This window comes from Passer domesticus, chromosome 1, assembly GCF_036417665.1.
Source record: "Passer domesticus isolate bPasDom1 chromosome 1, bPasDom1.hap1, whole genome shotgun sequence".
Taxonomy (NCBI): Eukaryota; Metazoa; Chordata; class Aves; order Passeriformes; family Passeridae; genus Passer; species Passer domesticus.
This window is the reverse complement of record NC_087474.1, coordinates 81,332,166-81,351,632: the sequence shown is the minus strand read 5'-3', so window position 1 is coordinate 81,351,632 and position 19,467 is coordinate 81,332,166. Positions and strand designations below refer to the sequence as shown.

Sequence of the window (19,467 nt, the reverse complement as noted above, 5' to 3'; positions counted from 1 at the left end):
TAGGATGAAATCAGCTAGCTTAAGTTTTTATCCAGGATATGATATGATCATAACCGAAATACTCCTGGCTCCAAAAAAGTTCTACACCATATTGGCAACTCAGCCATATTTATTAAGAAGAGAATTGTGCCCCTAGGTTTTCACATTTCCATTTCATACAGTTAATGCACTTCCTCAAGAAACATTTTATTATGATGACAAACTGAAAATAACTCAACGGAAATTTTGAAAAATATAATGAAAATGATCCTTACTCAGAGGAAATCTAAAATACATGTACTGTATAATCTCATTGCATTTGTTGTTTCAAATTATGTAAATACTCTATTGTCTGACTTCAGATATATTTATGTGTTTAAATTGCTCATTTTTCACTGTTCACCTTAGGGGAATCAGAAGTTGCAATTGAAGAAGCAGGAAGCAAAATACACACACACAAATATAAAAAATTCTTAGCTTAAATCTAAAGTAAAGACTCTGGAAACACAAACATCCCAGTCATACAAATTGCTAAAAAATCCTGATCAGCTTTTCTAGTAGCTCTTCAAAATGTGTATTGTTTTCCAACAGAAACCTGTTTTTTTTAAAAATAATTGAAATATTTACTAGGGTTTTTTTGATCCTTAACAGTGAAAATAGTATGATATTGGTTGTGAACTTCTTTTAGAGCAAGATGAAATTTTTTTTTTCATGAAGCTATTATTAAAAATATTATTTTTAATGCCAATGAAGTTAGTTGTTAAGATACAAAAAATTGGTGATTGCAGAGAGAAATAGGTAATTTTACTACGAGTATGTACATTTATTAAAAAAAACAAACCAAACCAAAACCAACAAAATTCCAAACCCATGACTACCTCAAATATGTGTTGTAAAATATAAAGGTTAAGAGCTATGGTCAGAAGGCGGCAACAGGAACATTAATTAATCTTAAATATTATAGACTGTACTTAATGGTTTGGGCAGCCCTACTAGCATGCTCACATACTTTCAGGCAGCAGAGAACTGTTTTCTGGAATTTGAAATATAAAACTTATCACTAAATGGTAACTGACTTCATTGACTGGGAGTATGAAGAGTGGTGCATTTCCAGGCTCTGACAGGGCTTATTTGCTCACATGATTATCTAAATACTCCACAGCAAAAAATATGAGTTATTGTAAATAAATTTAATCTTCTCTTGAAGACAATGTACATTAGGGGCCCAAAAGGATAAATGGACAGTTTGTGCCATTCTTCTTGTGTGCCAGATTGGGGTGGTACATGTAGCTGAAGTGAGGAGTGGAAAACAGGCATCAGTTTTGTTTTGTTTTTGTGGTTTTTTTTTTTGACAGGCGGGAGCTCAGGTTCAGTACAAAGCACTCTGAAGAAAACATTCACCTCAGGATCCTGGCAGACCATGCAAGTTTAATCTGAACTGTGCAGTGCTGTTTCCAGCAAAGAGCCGATAGGAAAAAACTTCTTGAGTGCTGCATCATAATTTGCCATGGATGTACTTCTAGTACTCCAGCATTAATTGTTTCTTTATTTTGAGAAAATGACACCCACAACTTCAGTATTCTACATCTGTGTTTTGCAAGCTTCATAACATACCCAGCTTTAAACATATTTTAATACATTTTTCTTTTTTTTTCGTATTCCTTTTATTTTTAAAGCAAATGAGTTTGAGAACACCAAAATAATAGTATTTTAGAAACACAGTAGAAAACACTATTGGAAATAAAGTTAACCTTTGAAATGCTGTCTAGAAAGAAGTTGGAATACCTTCTGATTTTTGAATTTGAGGCCAGCATTTTCATTAACAATTGGGATAGTTGCAACTGCATAATGAATCTTATCTCTGACACCAGAGACATGGACTTAGTGTGGAAAATCACATGCTTCCTAACTGAAAGATGGTGATTTTCCTTTCAAAATTTTCTAGAATTTCTTATTTTGGGGGGCCTGGAAATAAAATACTAGAGTCAGAAAATAAAGAGAAATATGTACGAATGGGTGAACATGAGGATGTGAGGATAAATTCTTATGTTAACAAACCTTGAAATTAATCTTATTTTTTTCCCTATCACTACATCTCCAGTTATTACTGAAAAGAAATAAAATAATGATCTAAATTATCACATACTGGAGTTATTTTAAGTATCCATCTTTTTTATTTAGAAATCTCCTATTTCAATATAGCATTTTTTCCAAATACAATACATAAAGAGAGCTGTTCTTAATGAGCTGCCTTGTGAGAGATTTATCAAAACTTGACTACATAAGAAAGCATATCCCAGGTAGCTGAGTTGTTTCATTAAATAAACCCGCCCATAGTACCCATATGAAGAAGTGTAAAAAATTTTTTTAACTGACTTCATCTTCTCCCTTGTAGTAATGGAAATAAAATAAACAAATTCTTTACAGACAAAGTAAGTTTCAGTTCAACAAAATGTAAAAATTGAAAGTCATTGCATCACTGTAGAAAGAGAGTTCTTTGTATTAAGTACAACAAACATAACAAAGAAAATAGTTTAAAATCAACTAATATCAGTGTTAACAGAATGATTCATAGAAGTACTTTTGTTCATAGAATCATTGAGGCTGGAAAATTCCTCCAAGATCATCAAGTCCAGCCTTTGACTGAATAGCCTCAATCCCACTAAACCATAGCACTAAATGCCAGGACTAGTCATTTTTTAAACACTTCCAGGAAGAGTGGTTCCACTGGGAAACATGCTCAAATGCTTAACCACTCCTTCAGTGACTAAATTTTTCTCATACTCAACCTTTCTTCTCATTCTTTTGCTATTATCACAAAAAATATAGGGTTTCTTTTTCCCTATATTTCTATGGCAAGTAGCACTCTAGTTATCTGTGACTACATAAATATCTGAATTGATTTATAAAGTCTGTCTTTCACATGTAACTCTTAATATTTTATTGATGTGCTACCTGCCTGTATAATTTTATTAAAAATTATGGAATTTCCATGTAATTTTTGTGCAAGAAGGTCTGCATAGAAGATCTTCTGTATTGTCATACAGCAGAATGTTTGAGGGAATTTTTCTTGTGATTTTCTTTGGTCAGGATGTAATTTAATGTGTACTTTCTGTATGGTGTTTATTGAAAAGCACTTTGTTCCCCAATGGTGTTTAAGAAAATATGTATATACATATATAAACAATTTGATATATACTCCCATATGTTGTTTGGGAAGAATAAAACAGTCTTTGTATTATTCAATGCATATGAAATTACTTGTCTTAAAATTAAGTATCACGGAGAAGGGAACAAAATTTAGAGGATGGAGGGAAATTAGATGAGTCTTGGGGCAATGTGTTGGTGCAAGATTCAATTCTGCTGAATCCACATAATTTTACTTGCAAAGTGGAAGAGTCAGTAGTCTGTACTCTAAATTCTGCTTAAACCAGTGATGTAATCCTGACTCAAAAAGTGAAAATGTTTGAAAGCAAATAAACCAGATTTTTGCACTGTTTTTTAAATGCAAATTTCACTATGATTAAGTACATGTTAGCAGAGAAGGAAGCAAGGAGAAATTATTTTTAGAATGGGAAAGTATAAACTGAAGTTCACTCACACTTTAATTCGAAGCAAAATATTTGGGGCCCATGTTCATGGGACATTGCAGCACAGCATCCCAGGGCAAATGTTATCAGAACTACATCTGTGAGATGTGTTTCAGGGTGCGCTGTTTTTAAGTTGATCCTGGAATTTGTAGTGGGATTTGACACAGAAACTTACTTCTCTTGCTAGTTTACATGGGTCCCTGTCTCACATAAAGGAGGAAAAGCAGCAGTGGAAGCTTGGAGACATTGCTTGGGATAAGGCTTTGCAAGTATTTGGGGGTCTAAATTGACTGTTTCCTGTGTATGTCTACAATACTGCATAAATTTTTCATAGCATCAAAGTAATGCCTCAGGCAGGCCTAGAAATGTGGGGTTTTTTTGGTTTTTTTTTAAAGCTCCAGGATTTCAACATCAAATTTTTATATCTGAAAGTTTAAACTGGTGCCAAAACATACACATTCACTGTGATCTGCTAGAAGTTAACTCATTCACATATGTGCTCAAGTGTCTTTTTAATTAAAGACCTCATTTATGCCACAGGCTGCATGCAGAGGTAGCATGGTACAGTTTGATATACTCTCACAGAAAGTTGTTTCATGTTAGTCTAACCTCCAATTAACCTAAATATTTCAACTTGCAGCATGCGTTCATGGAATATATTTCCTATTTCTATTTGTCCCTGGATACAAAGAGGAAATCAGAAGAGGAGGAGCTTCAACAACATTTAAACTAGTGCCACTTGCCCTGACTCATCATATTTGACAGTCATGGACATTCCTACACCAGTGTGGTGTGCATTCCAATTCATACTGCTAGACTTTATCTTAAACTACCTCAGTCGTGTCTCAAAGTCTTCATCTACTGATATCTAATGAAGTTTGGGGTTTTTTTCCTCAGTTTAAGGGGAGGAGAAATTCTCATATGTAGGTATAGAGAACTTTGCACCATTTTACCAAGCAAACTCCAACATAACTCTTATGTACAAATACAAGGGGTCATCTACATTTGTAAGTCAGGGATGTTACAAGGAAGTTTTTGCAGATTTTGTAGATGGGTCATGTGCATCTCCTTTCTTGCTGGGTTTTCAGCCATAGAGTCCAAAGCTCTTACAAGCTAAAAAAGATTTGCTATTTCTACTTGACTGTGAAGAAAGTGTCATATCAAGCATGCAAAAGTTGAAGTAAGTGACAGTTATAGAGATTTGTAAGATTTTTAGCTAGTTAAAATAATTACAGTTTCATAGTAATTCCCCGGATGTTAACCAGGATGAAAGAGTAAATTCCTTCATTTAGTATCCAAATAACATTAAGAGAAGAAGAAATGAAAGACCTGAATGAGTAATTATGCATGCAAACTTAGTTTCATCAAAAGTAGCTTGTCAGGTATTGCTAATGTGAGTCATGCTTGACCTAGAGATGTTCTAATCCTTCAGTAAAAATGAAAACAATTTTCATGTGTCTTTTTTTTTTTTCCCATCTTTCTTTTTCAACTCATAAGAACTTCATCTGGAACAACTGTGAAGAAAAAAAGACAAAATTTTGTATATGAAAGAGAACCACGGCTGTATTTTTAGTCTTACCATTGAGCAAGTCAGAGAGGTTAGTTTTTCAGCCAACTGAAACATTGATTTTCATTTAAATCTTAATCTCAGCAGTGTTTTGCTATGTCATTGGCATTTGTGTTCTACATCAGGGGATTAATGGCCACAGAATAGAAAAGGCAGTTAAGATATATTTTGTGTCAGAAAATGTTAAATAATGCAAAGCACCAGATTTAAATACAGATATTTTTGATAATTGATATATTGCCTTCGCCATCTTGCTGAGTGATAATTCTTCTGATGAAGTATTCATCAGCATGCAGCATCAGAACTGCAGTCTACATGCAGTGCTGATTTCTCTTAGTAGTTAAACATAATTAATTTTTCCTTTCCTCTTATCCCTTTAATTTAAAGTTCTGGATAAGAAATGAAAAGTATTCTTTTTAGATCAAATTTCATTTAAAAAAAAGCGAGAGGAATTTTTTTTTTTGTGAGTTTGGAGAAAAAATTATTCAAATACCTTTGTCAACTACTACCTGGAAGCAATTAGTAGTAATGAAGACTGTTTTTCTGCATACTAGGAAGACTAATTTGACAGTATTTTTGTATTCCTTGTCTTCTTTTCTAAAGAAGGTATTTAGGGAGAGGTGGACAAAAGGTGTCTGGAAAAGTTAGGCAAAAAGGCAGCATACTTCAAAATAAAAAAAAGGTTTCCCAGAAAACAGCACTAGAAGAATACAGACCATTTGCATAGTTCTTTTTTTTTGAATAAATGTTATGTTTTTTTAGAACAGCATGCAGCTGTGAAGGTCATTAGTTTTAAACTTAAGGAATTATTTAGCACAATCTTAAGGCAACATATTTCTGAGTAATATCCCTGGTATAGACTGTACAGTGCTTTTAAAATCCATACAAAACAAAATTGGATTGATGCACAGTGAAGATATCCTTTTGTGACTGGGTCCATGTGCAGCTAGCAAGTACAGAAATGTAGCCTTTATGAAAAATTTAAAGTAAATGTCCAAAGTCCAAACTGTAAAACCGATGAAATACAGACTTTAAGGAATCTGGGTAGTCTGCTATGTTTTCTGTCCTCCTTCATACAATAATTCCTTCCAAATGGTTATAGCCTTTTCATTTCTACCTTTGTAGTGCTTCCTTTGCAAGCCAATACAAGAACGTACAGCACACAATTGTCTTGACATGCTGTCACCTAAACTCTACCTGAATGGAGATTTACATCTCCATAGAAAGTTACTAATTTTGTTGTAGTTCCAAAGACTGAGTTGCAGAATCTGACAAAATATGTAGTAAGGTTTATAAAGAAATAATACTATATAAAGAAACACCCCACTCCACTCCGAAAAAAACCAAGCCAAGCTACCCAACCAACAAAACAAACAAACAAACAAACAAAAGCCACGCAAAACCGTTTAAAACCATGTACTGAGAAAATTTATTAGATAAAATACTAAGAAAGATGAACGTATGTAATCTGGTGACACATACATTGTACAACTGGTTTGTATAAAGAATATATATCAATTCTGGAGTATAGTATTAAAAGTGTTAGGAGGTTGAGTGGGTATGTTTATCATACATGTCAATATTTTTAACATTTTGAAATGGATAATTTATCATTTTATCTCTGTTTCCACAAGCTACAGGTATAAGATGCAAATTTCTGATGGTAGTGATAAAAAGAAACCTTACCATATGGAAAGAATTCTCTTTGTGTGCTACCTGAGAATTAATTTCAAGTCACACTTAGAGATTTTGGCATTCATATTTTCATTTATATTGCTCTCTATGCCTATATATATATATAGTTCTGTATGACCGTGTCGAAGGGTCACTCTAGGTATCTACAAGAGCTCATAGCAGTTGGATAATGTGTAAGAATTTGATAGAGAATAAAAGTTTCATTGTCAGAAATAGATCAATATGCAGCATATTCCTCTGCTCTAGCTGAACATATGGGAGCTTATGAGTGGGATTTTTATCCACTTGCTATTAAAAGAACAAAAAAAACCAGACTGTAAAAGGTAATAGTCTGTGCCCTGTAGCTGCCACATCTCTTTTGATCAATGTACTTAAAACAAACTTCCCAGTTCCAACATGTGCCACTTCCATAGTTGCCTGCTTTTTTTTTTACTGTCTTAGTCTAAGAAGTCTCAAGTTATCTTTTGGCCTGGCTAGCTTAGGATGAAATTTTTATTTAATTTATATTGTTTTTATCTCTTTCTAGCAAAGACAGTGAAAGAATTGTGCTGTTTAAAAAGCTGAAAAAAGTTGGCTACACAGTTAATCACAATGAGCAAGGAATTCACTGTTAGAAAGACTGTAATTTCCTTTTTTCCCCTTCTCTTACTTCTCTTGATATTAGTGAGGCTTGTATTTGCTGTATTTAAAATTTCTTCCTGTTCCAAAAAAGTGTGCAGAGATTCTTCTTGTGGAATCCGGAAGTAAGGCAAGATCATAAATTGACTTAGCATCTTCAGACACAACTACTTTTCCGTGTTCCATAGGCTAGAGATGCAGAAAATTGGTCACTTCTTTCTCCTGTGTCCTCCTTTTGGACTTGAACCATGTCCACCTGTGTTTTATTTTTTTTTTAGAGTTTTGAATCTTTATGGCCTTGATCATTTTATCTTTATTAAGACTTCAACTCTAGCGGGTATTTGGTTTAATTAAACCATTGCACCAGAGCTGTATGGTTGTATTATAGTTACTATGAGTTGAAGACTAATTAACTTAATACCTAAAGATCTAATGATGTGATATTATTTTCATTTGCATTCCTTTTGATAATTTTTATTGCTTAGGATCTCTACATTTGGAAATTCACTACAGAGTTTAAAAGGGTAACAGGCTTTTTCATTTAAGTTAAACCAAGAAACCCCCACTTAGATCAGCAGGGCTTGATGCTGTTTGGTTCTAACCCTCCTCATAATTTTATTCAGCTGTTGACACTATGGAAGAAAATCAAAATCAAGCAATAGAGCCAGATCCTCAGGCGGCATATCTCTTCAATCTGTATCAATTGAATGTCTGCTAGAAAGGTTGTGAATATTATCAGATTGGTAAAATTATATTTCCAGCTATTTGGGGCTTAGTACTTCCAGTAAGGTAAATCCAGTAAGGTAATCCAGTAAGGTAATCTAATTCTAGTAATTTCTAATCCTTAGTAGGAAAAAAAGAATCTTATGAGTTGTGTTTCTTGATTATCTAATTGGAATTAATAGTAGTAAGACTATTAATTTCAAAGAAAAGATAAACAATTCGCTATGCATTTCGGCAGAGATTTAGTGGATATCTCTAGCAGTGTTTACAGAGGGTGGGATGATAAATGTGTGGTGGCTGACGTCCAGCTGATGTCATGTACCTTCTGCAGCCTAACTGGGTGCAACTGAGGCCAGAAGCTTGAACAGCAGTGCCTGATACTGTGATGGTTGTTATCACTTGCTCACATTGCAAAGTTTCCTAGATTTTCTAGCCCGGAGATTGCTTCCCCACTGTGATAAACAGTCTGCAAACTGCCTAAAAGATTATCCTTACCATGAGAAATTTTGAAAGTCAGATACAGAGAAACACAAGAAATGAAAAAGAGAATATTGGCATGATCATCTGAAGCCAGCTACCACCTGTTTAGCCATTGCTAAGATTTTTATAAGCTTTACATCAACAAAAGTTTTCATTGAGAGGTTTGAAGAAGGACTGGGAATTGTCTTTATGGAAATATCTTATGAGGGTCAGAGCACATATAAAGGCAGAAAATCACATATTAGAGAAATGTAGTGAACAGATAATGAGGGCTAAAATTGTTGGCTGATCAGAAATGGAAATCACTGTTATGAAGTAATATCTAAGCACTTAGTTCTCAGGAGAAATAGCATTTTTTAATAGAATGCTGTTTTTCATCTGCCTTATACTTTTAAGATCATCATCAACCTCTGGGAATGTGGGGTGTTAGATTATTCCTTCTCACCCTCTTTCTATTTGACACTTACTATTTCTCTCACCCTCACTCTTGATAAGTAAAGCTTCTTGGGCAATATTCTTTTGGGACCCTGGAAAATATTAATCTCAGATATGAATAAAATCTACAAAATTTCATATATTGTGGGGTGGTGGTTGGCACTTGTCTATTTGTCCTTAATCACAGAACGTCTTTTCCTTTAAAGAGGAGAGTCTGGGTCATCTGAAATCTTGGTGGGGGGCAGAGGCTGCTCAGTTCTGTGGAAATAGCTGAGCTTATCTGGGCAGAAACTGTGTTTCAGCCTGAGTGTATTGGTAAGAGGTGGGAAGAGTTAATAGTGATGAACTAACTCTGCAACTTCATTAATACTACAGATTCATAGAATAGTTTAGGTTGGAAAGGTTGGATTAATGACCTTTAAAGGTCATTAATCCAACTTCCCATGCACTGAGCAGGAGCATCATCAAGTGGAACAAGTGTGACTACCTTTGTTTAATGTAAAGCCACACCTCTCATCCTATTGCAGCAGACACAACTAAAAAAATCCATCTCATCATTCTCACAGGCCTTTAAATACTAAAAGGCTGCAAAAACTTTTCGTCTGAGGCTTTTCTTCCCCAGGCTGAACAACCTAAACTCTCTCAACCTGTCTGCATAGGAATGTTTCTCCAGCCCACCCACCATCTTTGTGGTCCTCCTCTGGACTTGCTCAAACAGGTCCACCTCCCTGGGGGCCCTGGAGCTGGAGGTGGTACTCCAGGTGGGGTCTCACCAGAGAAGAGCACAGGGAGATAATCACATCCCTTGCCCTGCTGGCCACGCTGTTCTTTTGATGCAGCTCAGAATACAGTCAGCTTTCTGGGATTCCAGCACATGTTGCTGGCCTGTCTCTAGCATCTCATCAGCCAGAAATCCCAAGTCTTCCCCAGCTCCTTCATCCCACAGCCTATATTCATACTGAGGATCCTAAATATAAAGGATCTTGTATTCAGACCTGTTGAACCTCACATAGTTCCCATAGACTACTCTCCATTCTAGAGCTTATCCAAGTCCCCCTGGATGACATCTCATCCCTCAGACATGTCAGCCACACCATTCAGCTTGGTGTCATCTGCAAACTTGTGAGAGTGCATTAAATCCCTTTCTCATTGATGATGTTGTTAATCAGTGCCGGTCGCAATACCAGCTTCTGAGGAATGCCACCCATCTTTGGTCTGCACTTGGACACCAAACCATTGACCATAAGTCTATGAGAAAGACCAACCATTCTATATTCCTTATCCACTGAACAGTCCATTAATCAAATCTATATATCTTGAATTTAAAGAGAAGGCTTTTGTGAGGAACAAAGGCCTCACAGAATCCAGACATAATAAATCAGTAGTTCTTCTGGACTCAATAATCTCAAAGGTCTTTACTAACTTAAATGATTCTATGATTCCCTTGTCACCTGATGCAGACATTCCATCATAGGAGGCTACTAGGTTGGTCAGGCAGTATTTGCCCTTGGTGTGACTGTGCTGGCTCTCTCAAATCACCTCCCTGTCCTCCATGTGCCTTAGAATAGCTTCTAGGAGGTTCTGTTCCATGATCTTCACAGGCACAGAGAAGAAACTGATAGGTTGGTATTTCCTGGGGTCCTCCTTTCTAACTTTTTAAGAAATGGATGCAATGTTTTCCTTTTGACAGTCACTGGGACTTCACATAAATACTGTGGCCTTTCTAATATCACTGAGAGTGGTTTGGCAACTACATCAGCCAATTCCCTTAAGGTTATGTGTCATGTTGGATTCCATAGGCTTATATAGGTTTCTGAAGTGGCTTCGAACCTCATGTGTCCTTACTGTTAGAGGGTCTTTGCTCCTCATCTCTGTCTTGAAGTCTGTCCACCTGAGAGGTGTGGGCAAAAAGATTTCCATGAAGACCGAGGCAAGAAAATTGTTGAGTATCTCAACCTTCTTCTCCTCCATTGTTACAAGTTTACAGACATGCTCAAGAAGGAAGTGTACTGTCTGCTACCTTCCTTTTCTGGCTGACATACATGTAGGAGCCATTATTACAATTCTCTGCATCCCTTGCCAAGCTCAGCTTCAGCTGCACTTCAGCTTTCCTGATCCCATCCATACACAACTGGGCAGCATCTCTACATTATTCTTGGGATACAAGTTCCTGCTTCAGCTGTCTGTGCTTTTCCCTATTTCCCTTTAATTTCACTAGGAGGTCTCAATTTAGCCATAATAATATTTTGTCTCCCTTTCTTGATTTCTTACATGTGAAAATCAAGATCTCTTCCACCTTATAGAAAGGATCCTTAAAGGTTTGCCCGCTATTTTCTTCTCCTTTTCCCCTGAAGGCAGTTTCCCTGAGGGTCTTATTGACTAACTCCTTAAGTAGGTGGAATTTTGTTTTATTAAAATTTAGGTTCCTGACTTTACTTTTCACCTGACTCATATCCCTCAAGACTGTAAACTCCACCAATGGATGATACCTGCAGCACAAGCAGTGTTGACCTAGTCTTGATGTCGCCCATTACCTCACTTGTGTTGGTGACCATTACACTCCATATCACATCCCCTCTGATATAGTTGTCTCTTCCCTGCTTAGGACGTTATCCTACCTGCATTCTGAGAGGATCTCAGATTGCCTAGAATGTCTCAGAGATTGTAAATAAGAACAGAATTTAAGAGAGCAGGGAGAGAACATTGCAAGAAAGAAGAAAAAACTGAACGGAGCTAGCCAAAAGCAAGTGCATTGTGTTCTGCTGTAGTGTCTTGAGTATTTTTGTTACTGTGTGTTTCAGTGACTTATCCAATGTGGCACAGCAGTGATTATAACCAGGTTAGAAGCCACTTCAAAACAGCAGAGATCAAAGGCAGCATGTCCATGTAGTGCAATGAAGCCTGTAGTTTTGATCCAAAGCAGTACTAATGTGGTCACAGTGCCATGTGTTGCTGCTAGGCTGGATGAGCTTTAGCTGGCTGGCTGTAAAGCTCGCTCAGGTGTCTCCGCAGGTATTCTTCACTACTTCTTCTTCAATAGCAGGGGGCATCAAGTAAACCAAGATGGTTTATCTACTTGTCTTTCTTGTTCTGGATTGTAAATTAATTCCTTAACAAGTATTGTAACCCTAGAATTTCCATATATTTGAACTGCAGCCTGCTGCTGCCTCTTGATTGTTTTTTAGCCAATTTTTCTTACATAGCCCTCTGTTTTTAAAAGCTACATGGTACTGTGCCAAAAGCTAACACAGTACTTTTTAGTGAATCAAAACACAGTATTATATAGGTATGCAGTAGAATACAGAAATTATTTTTCTTAAAATTCATTCAAGTGAGAATGTAATTAGAGGGTCATAAGAATCCTATGAAGAGGAATATTCTAATATAACCTTAACTGTTCCTAATTATGTGCCACATTATTAAGCCTGACCTACTAAGCCTGCCTCCAGAATACAGCTTGTTAAAAATGTCTAAGTGACGCTAGAGACACTGTGAGGCAGAATGCATTCCTGCCTCTATATGCTCCATTTCCCACCAACAAAGTCCCTTTCTAGCCCCAGTCCTTACCGCTAGCAGAAAAAGCTGGTTATCCTGAGAATAGAGGAGAACATGTCATAGTGTTTTTCGGGGCTTGCCAGGAAAGTGTTTAAGGATGTTCTCAGAAAGTGAAATTTGCCTTTGTTTGTTTTTCAGAGTAACTTTTGTGTTAGTAACCACTTTAACTTTGGACTTTGCACATCGTGCCACAAGTTGTGAGGTGATGAGATCTGGGAGGAGCAATGACATCTCTCTTTGAAAGACGCTAAGCTGTCTTTTGCAACCTATTCAAGATATCAACCTGACATCACAGCACTTGTTTCTCAGTGATGCATTTATAAGTTCATTGGAGCAGAAAGGGGTGGGAGGGAGAGCAATATACCCAGGTGGTGACAGTCTTTTCAAATGTGTGATTGCAAAGGGGGGAAAAAGACAGAGCTTTCATGTCTGAAATGTGAAGTCTGTTGGAGCAAGATACTTTGAAAAGACTTCAAAATGAGCCCTGAATAAGTTTTGCTGCAAATGAGTAACAGTTTAAGATTTTTCTCTTGATGCTGGTGTGAAAGGCTCATGACTGTACATATGTACGGAGGCTTTGAGTGTTCCCTACCTACAAAGCAAAAGATTCAAACATCCTACCCCTTTCTATCTTCTCCTTTCAGATCCTACATTTTCCTTCTAGGGATCTTTATGTGCTGTGAGATAGCGATCCTCCACTGAAACTTCTGTAATGTTTAGTCTCTGAAGCTCTGTACAGTGTTTCACAGATGAGGGACAGGCTGCTCAGGTGCTTATAACAGCTGTAGCACTTAACTGTAAGTAGAGCTAGATTTTATGCATTTTTGTTAGTTTTTACCCCCTTCCTTATCATATGCTGTCAAGTCTATTTTTTTCCCCACTATCTCAACCTGTTAAAACCTTTGACATTCTTCTGTGATCTCTTCCCCTTTCTACCCTTTTTCTGGTTTTTTATAATAATAAAATAGAACAATCTGCTGCTGTTTTTTCAGCCATAGAAATTGGTATGTTACTCATTAGGAATATACAAAAAGTTGGTACAAAAAACTCATTGGTGTATCCTACAATTCTGTGAGACTAATGCATTTCCCTTTCCTTTACTATTTGAAAGTATTGTGAAAGTAACAAGCAATTATCAAATTATATTCTTCTATTTCCTCTTGACTACCCATGTTTTTCTCTCAATCTTAAGACTTTAATACTGCCACTGCTGTGCAGGGCCTTTTAAGAGTAAGCAAATACTTTTTAAGGAGATGTTGATATTCTTGGCAGGATGGATAGGAATACAACTCTGATGATCCCTCTTTCCATGTCCCACTTTCCTTGCATTTGAATTACACTACCCATTACAGAAATCTGTAGTCTTTTCCATAAAAGCTTTAAACCTTAATTTCTGCAGCTGCATACTTTCAATTTACTTTTGTTTTTTTGTTCTTGCCCTTTTTTTGAAAAGGGTGAGTCTCCCATTGCTAGAGAATACCTTTTAATTGTGTTGCATACTAGGAACTAAAATCATTAATCCCCTAGGAATCTTATTCTCATACATTTGTAGTGCATGTCTCATGATCTTTAAATAGAGCAGTTTTCTCATTACTACGAATGACAACGGTGTTAGCATGATAATATAATTGCTGTGGATTCAAGAAACATGAATTGATTCAATGGTCAGGAGTTAGTTTCTTTTGGCTTTTTTCACCTGCACTCTTTTGCTGTCACATATTTAAATTTTGCTCTGTATTCGGTGGGATATTTTATTGGTGAAAGTCCTCACCTAAATACAATGCAATGTAATTTTTGCAAATAAACATTTAAGCCCAGAAAGAAGAAACAGCTGAGAAATATTAACCTCAAATTTTCCGAATCTTTATCTTTCCCTCTTTTCCAGTATGTTCTGTTATTATGCTTTGACTACATTTGGATACATCTAAGAGTGCCATGGGGCAAATTGGGAGGAAGCATATTGCAGAATGGATGTGCACTGCTGTCTCTGGAACAATTGCAGGAGCGGTTATTAATGGGTTAGCATTTATTAGGAAATGTGAATTAGCAGCCCACATCCTGAGGGTAGGTCTACACTGTGCAGCACAGCACAGCCCAGCCCAAGGAGTCCCCAGCTCCCCAGCTAGCTCCAAGAAGGTTGCAGCCTCAGCACAGGAACGCCAACAGCAAAATGGATGTGCTGGCAGGGCAGTCCTCAGCAGTACTAATGAACACCAGTGACACACACTGCTATTCCTCTTAAAACTTTTTTTTATTGCCTTTTTTGGGTTTTGGTTGTTGTTTTTTTTTTTTGTTTTAGTTTGGTTTATGTTGTAGGCAGGACACTTGTAGGCCTCATCTAGACAAGTTATTTCACTAAAGCTTGTATATATATATGTTTAATACATGCATATAATTAATGTGCATACATATATTTAATGCAGCATGATAAATACCAAGTGATGCAGATTTTACTCCCTGCAAAAGCTCATCTTGAAAGCAAAGTATTAAAGCATTAAAGAATAGAGAAGCCCCCTCCCCTTTATTAATGCAGCACATGTACATGTGACTGTGAACAGGCACAACTTTGTTTCAGACAGTGGCTTCTGTTGCACCATATAATGTCTCTGTGATTTGTTCTCTGCAAGACTCCAGGAGCCACTGGTGATACATTAGCAGTTGTTTATTGCTGTTATGCATTGATTTATATTTTGGTGGTTTGGACCCTTTTCAGTATCCATGAGTGATGACTCGGATCTGGAGCACATACATCAAGGTCTCTGAAGCCCATGCTAACTGTTCACCATTTGTGGCTCCAGCTGCTCTCTGTGCACATTGCGTCAGCCTGCTGAGTTTAGCAGAGGTGCTCACCATCCCCTGCTTCTTAGCATTCTTGTAGAGGAGGGGATGAAACTTTAGTGTGTTTTGGAAAAGGAACAATTACCTGAATGAGGCTCATCTCAGAGAAAAACTAAGGGAAAAAAGGTCCAAGAATTTTTTTTATATAAATGCAATGTGCACCAAATAAGAGTTCCACACAGGAGACAAAAAAAAAAAAAGGAAAGCATCTAAAAATAGTGATGTTTAAATACCTATTCATACACATTTGGAGATGTTTTCACATAATTTTTAGTTAATGCCTGTAGTAGGTTTATCTTAGCTGGTTGCCAGATGCTCATCCAGCTGCTCTGTCTTCCTCTGCCCACCCCCAACAGCACTGAGGAGGAAATAAGATGGAAAAGCCTGTGGGTCAAGATAAATACAGTGAAATCTCTTACCACTCACCATCAGGGGAAGAAATACTTGACACAGGGAAAATTATTTTAATTTATTGACATGTAAAATGGAATTCAATATTGAGCAACTAAGAAAAATATGAACACACCTTTCCTCAACTGTCTCCTTTTCCCATGTCCTCTTGGGAAGTATGTGCTAGCTTTCTACTGAAAAACTAACATATAACAAAAATATGTCCTGGCATTCATGTGGTGATAAGTAAGGACTGATAATTTTTTTCCCTTGCTTTAAAATCAAATTCCGTAAAATTTCTCAAGGAAAGAAGCTACTGATGAGGCAGCAGAAAGGAAACTGAGGTGAGACAGAGAAAAGGCAGAAAATCACAGCTCTGTTTCACAGGCTTTTCCTGCCACAGACTGACATTCTTGTTTTCTTGCAAAAGACATGCATAACACAGCTGCTGGCAGGCCACATTAGTGTCTGAATTTGGCATTTTGCCATGCACTAATCCCATCTCTGGTGCTGCATTTGGATGCAGTATTCCAGTGTGCAATGCTGACTAGCAGTTAAAAGGAATAATGATGGCACATGACCACTTTCATGTTATGCTCAAAGTGAAAACGGCTACTTGGAAGCACTGATGCTAATTGCCTGCTTTCAAGGCAAGTAGAGTGTTTTATTGTGCTCCCATGTATCTGTCTGATGTGGATACCTAGATTCAGTCATCACTAGGATTTTGCACAAAGATAGATGATCACATCCCTGATAGATTCCGTAGCTGTTCTCCCCAAAATCTTGCCTCTTGTTACATTTCTTTAACTCAGTATTCTGGGTGCAAAGCTGACGCCTCCATAATCAATTGATGAATACCTTACCTGTTCCAGAGGCCTGGAATTGTAGCTACCAGTTTGTGTAACTATTGATGGATGCAGCCTCACTTTCTCTAAACAAGACCTTAAGAAAAGGAGATTGTGCCAGGGTAGAGAGGTGATGAGGTGGGCTAAAAACAGGATTATTAAAAGACCTTGTTATAGAAGATTGTGAAATGCACAGGCTGAGATTTTTAGAAATCAATAATTGCACAATAATTATGCTGTCTCTTTTTCCATTCACCCTTTCTGTCCTTCTTATTTTTATCATGACAGCTGTGTTGTTCAAAAGTATTTCAGTAAAAAGAAAAAGTGTCAGTATGTAAAAACAAGTGTACAAGGTCTAAAATCCCTAGCTAAAATATTGAAGAGTAAAATGATGCCTTACAGAGAAATACTAATTTTTTCTGTACAGCTAGTTTTAACTTATGAGAATGACTTCAATTTTAATTTTCTGAAACCAGTAGTAAATGCAGTCTGCCAAATAATTCAAAATGAAAGTATTAATCAGAGATTCTTATGAATAACTCTTCCTTCATGGGTGCTGAAATTATCACAGACTTTATTCTGTCCAATGATGTATTATCTGCCATTACATTTTCCTTACTTCATCCTCTTTTGGTTAAGCTTTGAATACAACTCCATAAAGCCTCACTGCTCTAAAAAATTTTTTCCCAGATAGTTTCTGGTGTATAATCAATCTACTGCCTCTTGCTATTGGCTACTCAGTACTTCTGGAGAAGTTAGTGTGGAAAAATGATGAAAATTTCTGTTGTTCCTTCAATCTCATTATTTTACATGATGTGTTAAACCAAAAAGACAAGTTTTGTCCAATGATTTCCTTTGGAGTCTAGACTGTAACATGCAAATGAGAAAAAATAAGCTCTGCACAGGCAGTCAGAACATTCAAAAAGCCATACAGAATGGAGGGTGGAAGGTTTTTGGTTTTCTTTTTAGGTTATAAATTTTGTCCCAGCTAGAGTCATAGCATACAGTTTCATTCAGAATTGGAACCAGTCTCCTCCCCATTTGCTTGCTTTTCACTTATGCTCCTACAGGTTTTTCTGCGGTTCTGTGTTCTGCACACACTGAGATAATTCACATTGCAGATTTATATATTCCTGTTAATGGTAAGCAAAATGTTTTCAAACATGTATATGTACATACATTAAATATATATATTTCTTTTTTTTTTTTTCCTTATCCTTTTGAGTGTAAAGTCACAGATTTTCATTATTGATAGGTCAATTTATTCTTACCCTTTATTTCAAAAATTATCATAATGCAAATTCTTGTTTTGTTGTCATGATGGGTTACTGGATCTTGATTATGAAACAAAAGGTTAGTTATACAACTAATGTTCAAATAACACTAGTGGGACTTTGTCATGTTAGTATTATGTTATATCATTTTGTGCAGAACCAGATGGGAAAGGAAATGAGAAAACTCCCTTGATACAAATACCATCTGATGAGAAGAAATAAAACCACCTGCTATGCTATGTAAAGGCAGAGAGTTAAGGCTTCTTAAGATAGATAAAGTTTTTTACTCTTTTGTCTTCTTTCTGGCACAGGTAAACCTACTATTTCTTTCTTTCCACTTTATTGGAATTGTTAATTGCAATAGCCCATAGCCCAAAATGCATAGTTTATCCAGTGGGGAAATCTCACCTCATTTTGAGTAATTAACAGTTCTTGCACCTCTTTTATACCCTCTTTCCTTCTCTATACGTAGTCATTATCATGGTTTGTCAATTATCTTCCAAACTGTATTAAAAAAAGATAACTCTAACATTAGCAATTGCTCAGAAGTTGCTAATAGCTCTCCTGAGAGCACTTGTCTCACCCCATATCTCCCACCTTATCAAAAGGTCACATTAATTATAGGACCCTTGCTGGGAATAAATCAATGTGTCAATCAGAGACCCACAATTGTGCTGCAGTGGGAAAGAAAAAATTCCAGAACAAGGTTGTATTTAGGGCTTTTTTTTTTTAAATAATTTATTTGTGAGTAAACCCAAGAACAAAGAATAACGGGAATATATTTTGGATCAAGGTTTATATATGTTTTTAAATACATACTTTTATTTGTGCCTTATTATCAACGATTCATTCTTAGAATTAAAATACGCTTTTCTTACTTGTAAAATGCCCAAAAACATTGCCTTCATTTAAAAAGGGAACTTAGAAAAGGAAACATTGAATTTCAAAGTTGTCATCTTTCTCTGAAAACCATTTCTGTTAGTCATTAATCTGAATATTTTAATGCTGGATCATAAAACAATCACAGCTGCAATAACAAAGACTTCCTCATTTAGTCTCTTTAGGTTTATTGACAGTCTGCAAGGATGTTTAATGCAGTCAGTATATGTGGGAGTGTTTGTTTAGTTGTTTTGTGAAACAGAGAATTTCTAACTCAAATGCAATAGATTAGAAACTGCATGAATAAATAGGAAAATAAAAATGTTTCATTTATCCAGTGTCTAACTAATTTTTCCTTCTGATTTGGTTTTACAATATTGAGCTGGTTTCCAGTGGTGATAAGCTGCATATAAACTCATTCACAGACCGCTGTTAAATCCCAAGATTTAGATCAAATTCTCATACATTGTTATTACCACTAGACTAATTCTTCAAGACCTTAATTGTGAGCTAACTGCTCAAGCAAGTTAACATAAAATTGAATTTGTGCCCATCAACTTGAGGCCATAGAAGTGTCTAATAAATGTGATTTATAAACT

General features: G+C 36.3%; 1 long non-coding RNA gene across 1 annotated transcript in view; it reads left to right on the top strand.

Annotated features, from left to right (window-relative positions):
• The window catches only part of LOC135304713 (uncharacterized), a 149,110-nt gene that overhangs the window by 104,710 nt on the left and 24,933 nt on the right, over window positions 1–19,467 (top strand). The window contains exon 3 of the long non-coding RNA XR_010365990.1: window positions 17,786–17,857. This is a non-coding gene — a long non-coding RNA (uncharacterized LOC135304713). The remainder of the gene's footprint in view (window positions 1–17,785; window positions 17,858–19,467) is intronic.